Source organism: Alligator sinensis, unplaced genomic scaffold, assembly GCF_000455745.1.
Source record: "Alligator sinensis unplaced genomic scaffold, ASM45574v1 scaffold1377_1, whole genome shotgun sequence".
NCBI classification, from domain to species: domain Eukaryota; kingdom Metazoa; phylum Chordata; order Crocodylia; family Alligatoridae; genus Alligator; species Alligator sinensis.
This window is the reverse complement of record NW_005842585.1, coordinates 464,952-471,228: the sequence shown is the minus strand read 5'-3', so window position 1 is coordinate 471,228 and position 6,277 is coordinate 464,952. Positions and strand designations below refer to the sequence as shown.

The 6,277-nt window shown below is 48.4% G+C and overlaps 1 protein-coding gene across 3 annotated transcripts in view; it reads right to left on the bottom strand.

The window, feature by feature from the left end:
- ACLY (ATP citrate lyase) overlaps window positions 1-6,277 on the bottom strand; it is a 63,142-nt gene that overhangs the window by 52,861 nt on the left and 4,004 nt on the right. Inside the window, exon 1 of one of the 3 annotated variants that reach the window (XM_025214506.1) lies at window positions 6,219-6,277. The exons of 1 other annotated variant lie outside the window; for it this stretch is intronic. The gene's annotated coding sequence lies outside the window, so the exon portion shown is untranslated. The remainder of the gene's footprint in view (window positions 1-6,218) is intronic. One more of the 3 variants, XM_025214505.1, reaches the window with a different exon arrangement.

Here is a 6,277-nt window from a genome sequence, read left to right as displayed (position 1 = left end):
CACAGCAGGAAGTGTCTGGTAACAACCACTCCGGTTTCCCCATGAAAATGCTAAGCCCACTGCTTGAGCATGGAACAGCAAAATGTTTATTGATCCCAACTGCCCACTTGTGCTTCCTGCAAGATGCAGTATTGCCAACTCTCATGATTTTTGGCATCGTTCTTAAAGTATTATTCTTGAAGTCTATGCTTTGGGAATGTGGAAAAAAAGTTGTGTGCGCACGTGCATGCACACCAAGGTTTTTCACATTCCTGAAGCGTAGACGTCAAGAATAACGCCAAAAATCATGAAAGTTGGCAATACTGGAGACGGCATACCTGAGCTACTTCAAGTACTCTCAAGATAAGAGATCCCAAGGTGAAAACCTTAAGAAGGGAGCAATCAGCCAAAAGTAGCTGTGGATACAAACACACGAAGGGGAAATGTTGGGACCTAACTGCAAATACTTCAATATTTGCAGGCTCTTTCACGAGTAAGAGATCAGTTTTGCATTCACTCTCCTTTCTCAATTTCTAGTCCATGCTCTTAGCTACATGAATACCTACATTCTCATTAGGGGAAAGGTAACAAAAAAGCAGGTCAGGGTCTGAGGCAGAGACACTGAGCCACACCAGACCCAGCTCCCACAACCAGCACAACCTTCACAGACACAATTTCATGGCATTTGCTTCCATGCAACTGAGCTTAGCATCTTCAGTTGGCATGACATGCAACTTGGAACAGAACTGGTGCCTGATGCAACAAGAGGGTCACGTAGGTCATACTCATACTTGTGTCAGACCACATTCGCTCCACCAGTTCTGATGCCAGCAAACAAGCATTTCTTCCTCAGTAAGATCTCTCTCTCTTCAGAATCAGGTCAACAAAACCATGCTTAAACCAGCCTCTCTCCACATCGTTCATGAACACGGTACAAGAACAGCAATGAATGATTCCAGTGCAGTTGTGAAGGACGGTATATCAACTGGTGTGTGGCGCAAACCTATGAAGTCATAACCCAGGAGAGAGAGAGCCTTTCTGGAAGGTGTGGACAGATGGACAACGCAGAAAATGAAAGGAACACACCCAATTTTGTTCTCCTCCCACTAGACCTTCCCCCTTCTCCAAAAGACCTTTTTAGGGACCCTATGAAGTGCTTCAAAGAAAGAATTGAGCTGTTGTAGTGTCTCCTTGCTTAGCTCTTGGACATCATTAAGGCTAGATTACTTGTGCTGTAGACTTTGGATCACTTCTACAGCATTCAAGTGAAACAGGTTCAGCCACCCCAGGATCTCTCACTGGCTAGGCTGTGGGCATGTTCTGCACAGCTACACAGAAGACTGGAGTTTGAATCCCTGCTTCTCATGGAAAGGTCCTCCCCAGGCCCAGAACCCATGTGAGAACAGAATATCGCTCTTCTCTGTCCCAGCAATTGATCCAAAGCCGAGCACAGGACCAAGAGACAGTGGATTCAGTCCCAGCTTTAACATTCAGTCACTCTGCAATATGGAGCAAATCCCTCAATGTCTTCTTATTTCTGTTTTCCCATCTGCAAAATACGAAGTGAGAGCACAACCCTGCTTTGCACAGGTGAACACAGAGGACTGGTCAAGAACTACTAAAGTCAGTGTTTGGGCAAAACTTTGCAGTACGTTTACTGAGAATTTATTGCCTACGAGACAGAAATGTCCCTGTATCAAGAGTCTAGAGCTAGACTATTTTCATAACCATAGGATTTCAGGTGCACCATTAAATGTGAGGGCACAGGTCAGGTTTTCTTCATGTTTGTACAGCACTGTGTGTACTGTAGACTCTACCAGCCTTCCAGGATGCAGCTGATAGGAACCATTCCAAGTTTCTAACTGGATTAGGAAGTGAAGCAGAAACCCCAGGAATGAATATACTCAAAAGATACAGACAGGCCTTCAGCCTTTGAATGCTTTCACTCAGATGACAAATGCAGTCTGAGACAGAGAAATGCAAAATATGTAGAGGCAAAAGAGGAACAGGTGGTTGCAGCTACCAAGAAAAATAAAGCTAGGAAAACAGTTGTTACAAAGCTATGAAGGCAACGGATGCAGTCAGTGCTGGAGAATGAGGACAAATAGGCTATTCAGCAATTTCACCCGCGTTCAGCAGAGTGAAGTGAAACTCCCAAAATTATCATCTCTAGGTCTACAGAGGGGACATCCCAGAGCCAGGATTAAGGAAATGCATCAGCACAAACCATTCATAGACAGAGTGTTTGCATATATGTTTATAAAACATTAATTATAGTTACATTTGTATGTTGATTATTTTAAGTCACAATCTCCACATGCTTGGGGGAGAGGAGGGTATATTATTTACCTCTATGCTGGTTTTTTTTGAACAGCTAAGGAAACTTAGGCAGTGGGCTGGAGTGACTTGTCCAAAGCTGCAGAGTATTAGAGCTCAGGAGTTCCCAACTCCTAGCCATGGGTTCAAACCACCATCTATACCCTGTCCTTGGCTATGATCTTATATATGCAATAAACCCTCTATATTTTTCTGATGGAAAGAAACCTTGCTTCTAGGGCCATAACAGTTCTTCTGGATTAGTACTACATAGTAAGCTAGAAGGGCTTCTCAGTCTGGATGCTAATTAATCACAATTAATGCATACAATTAATGCATTAAATCAGTTCTTTAAAGAAAATTAACTCAATCTCAGTTAAATCACACAGGTGGTTTGGGAGCCTGCACCCAGGCTCTGCTCCACGCCACTACCTCCGGGCCGCCCAGCAATGGCAGTATAGGGAACTGCAAGCCTGGGTGTAGGCTCCGGGTGGCTGCAGCGGGGGGGGGGGCAGGCGATGGCGCACACAGGCATACAGAAACACACATGCAAGCAGCCACAGCCTACACACTAGGTATAGAGCAGCGCCGTGTCAGTAAGAAGGAGGAAGGGGCATGGGGGGGTGCAAATTGAAGCCTCCACAGTGAGGGAAGGTTTGGGCAGGGGCAGGAGGTAAATGAGGCCCTGGGACACAGCCATGGGAGGTGTAGGGAGGGTGCAACTCCCCACCACTGTGCGCAACCCTGGAGATGGCATGGAGGGCACATGCCCCTCAAGCTGAGTGCAGGGCAGAGGCAGGCTGCCTGCTGTGGGCTGGTGCTCTGCACCCTGCTGCTTTTGCCTTGGGAGCCACACGCTGGCCTTGCGGTGCATCCCCTGCTTGCCTACCCACAGGAGGCACAAAATGGTGCATCACGACTTCTAGGGCAAAGACAGCAGGGCACAGAGCCCCAGCCCACAGCAGGCAGTCAGCCCCTACCCCATGCACAAGTTGGGGTGCATGTGCCCGCCATGCCTCTTCTGGGGGTGCATGCAGCAGCAGAGAGCTGCACCCCCCCTTACCCCTGGACAAGCCTCCCACGGCTCTATCCCACGACCTGCCCCAGCCCCGGGGCTTCATTCACTCCAGCCCTGCCCCAGTCCCTCTGTCACGATGGGGCCCTCTATCAGCACCCCCCCCACATCTCTTCTGGGCACTGTCTGTGTGTCCGTCTGCCCCTCACTCTCAAGTCACAGCTCCCCCGCCCCGCCTCGCCTCGCTGCTGCCCCTCACTCATGACCCATAATACTCTGCATTCTGCCAAGGTGTGCAGGGACCCCCCCAGCTCCAAACCCCACATACACCCACAGTCCTGCACACCTTCCCAAGTTCCCCCTCCAAACACATACCCCACACCCATCCCCTCAACCAAAGCACCTGCATAATTTTGAGTTTTTAGCTGTGCAATTCAGTTCACAATTAATTGTGACTAATTTTTTTTAAATCACACAACTAGTCGCGATCAAACTTTTAAATTGTTCGACAGCCCTACAAATGTCTGAGAAGTAACATCCATCTGGCCTGCAGCCCTTTCCACCATGTCCTTCCCTCTCCCAAAAAAGTGAATCAGATCATAAGCTAAAGTGCAGAAGTGAGAGAGACTTGCAGCTTGTTGGACTCAAATATTGTCAAACGCTGTGTACAGCAAGGAGGGTACAGTGCCTAGAGCTAAATAAATCTAGTAAAAATATATTTTTAAAAGTTACCTTTTCACATTTGATTAATTAATTCATTTTCATCAAGATCTTATTCACAATAGCAGAGAATCCATGGGCCAGGTTTCATGCATACATATTAGGTAGGTACGTGGACTTACAAGTTGTGCTTAAGTGCAATTCTATTCCACCCTGCTTGAGTCTCTGAAAAAATAATCAGTGCAAAAGGTGGGTGGGTCCTTCTCACTTTTTTTTTTTGTTTTTTTTGAGACTCATGCTGTCATCTTACCCTTAAGCCTGTTACAGAAAGCTTTTAAAAAAACAAAACAAAACAAAAGAACCCCCAAAACAAGACTTTAACAGGGTAGAATAGAATCGAACTTAGGCACCTAGCACGTGGAACAGAATCTGGCCCCAAAGGTATGGTTATTAAAATGTATTAGTGCTACCAGTGCTAAAAAAAAAGAAGGAAACTCTTGGGTTACTTATTATCTGGCAGATGCCTTAAAACACATCTATGCTGCGTTCACCATTGCAGTGGCAACCCACACACACACACACACACACACACCCCCCCCCCCCCCCCCCCCCCCTCAACCCACACCCACCCTTTAACACTAGCTTGCTCCAGTATGACTGGCAGCATATCGCACCTCTAAGAACTCAGTGCAGGCTCCAAAACCTGCCTGAGAAGCTGAGATAAGTACTCCAATGATTACAGTGCAAAGCTGAGTTGTAGGCTGAATATTCACCCAGCTTCTTGGACAGGTTTTGCAGCCTGTGCCAAGTTCTCTGTTGTTGCAGCCATACTGCCAATAGTACCAGAGCAAGCTAGTTTAAAGGCACCTAGTCTAATGGAGCTGCAGTCAACATGACTGCATTGTGGACATATTTTAGTCACACTAAGCCCATAAGACTGAATGTGAACGAATAAGCGCTTGGAAGTGATGGACAACGGAGACAGGAAAAAAAAGGAGATGCAGACACAGTAATTCTGTGTGCTGACTCAAACTGGGAGAGGAGTAAATTCTCTTCAAAAACTCTTCTAGAAGTCAAGAAAGAAAGAGAGTGAAATTCTAAATGGGTCCCCACAATGATCTCCAAGCTCAAAGGCTCATTCTGCAGGAAACTTGAGCCTTTGCCATAGCTCATGCCCGAGTAGACGGAAGGAGCTATATCAGAGTCTTGCTGAGGTTACCAAAAAACCAAATCTAGAGCTTTTCCCTTTAGATTGCATACGACTAACAGCAGAGGTTTGCCCTGTTAGTGGCTCTCAAAGCCAGTGAGAAAGTTTTTGGAACGGGCGAGTGTCATGGGTACTTCTCTACAGGCTCCATCAACAGATAGCAAGTGCAGCCTAACAGTAGAGCGATAAAGAGGAGACAGAGGGTGCACGCTACGATCTCAGTGGAAGGGGGTGGGGAGGTAGGGAAAGGAAAGTCCCAAGTGCCTGGATTAAAGTTTAATTTAGTACAGCAAAAAAGCTCTGCAACTGCTTTAGAGAAGTAGTTAGTTGTGTTAGTGTGAACTCAGGCAACAGGCACCTTTATAGACCAAGTAAATAAAAGAGACAGAGCGCACTAGTTTTGGTGAATCCAAGTTCACTTCATCAGACACTGCCTGGAACGGTTTAGTCAGGAAGCATCCTGCCCGGCAGGGAGCTGAGCTGGACTGGATGACCTCCTGAGGTCCCTCCCAACCCTCATATTCCATGACTCTATGATCCAATAAACTGCAACTTGCCAAGCAGGGAGGGGGGGTCTCCATCTCCTTCCCCAAAGGGTCTCGCACCCCGAGCTGGAGCAGGAGACTTGCTCGCAGAATTCACTCCCCCTCCCTCCCCCCATGAGGAAGAGGCGGCTCTGGCAGGACCTTACCCAAGGTCTAGGTAGGTGCACACCCACAGCCCCATGACTTGCAAGCCCAGCATGCTGCAGGGTGGAGGGGAGGAGGAAGCCAGGCTCAGCACCCCATATGTCACTGTCCTCCGCCAGGCCAGGGGGCTTTATGGTCTCAAGTTGCAGCAAGAGAGGTGGAGGCTGGACATTAGGAGAAACGTCTCTCCCCAGGAGGGTACCGGCCACCCAGGGAGCTGGTGCAATCTCCATCCCTGGACGCTTTTGAGCCCCGGGGGAGACAAAGCGGTGGCCGGAGTGATCGCGTGGGGGCTGGTGTTGCTGGGAGCAGGGGGTGGCCTAGATGCCCTCCCAGCCCTCCTGCGCCGTACCTCTACCCCAGGGCAGGCGAGATCCGAGCTAGGCCCTCGCTCCCGCCGGGCCGGGCCGG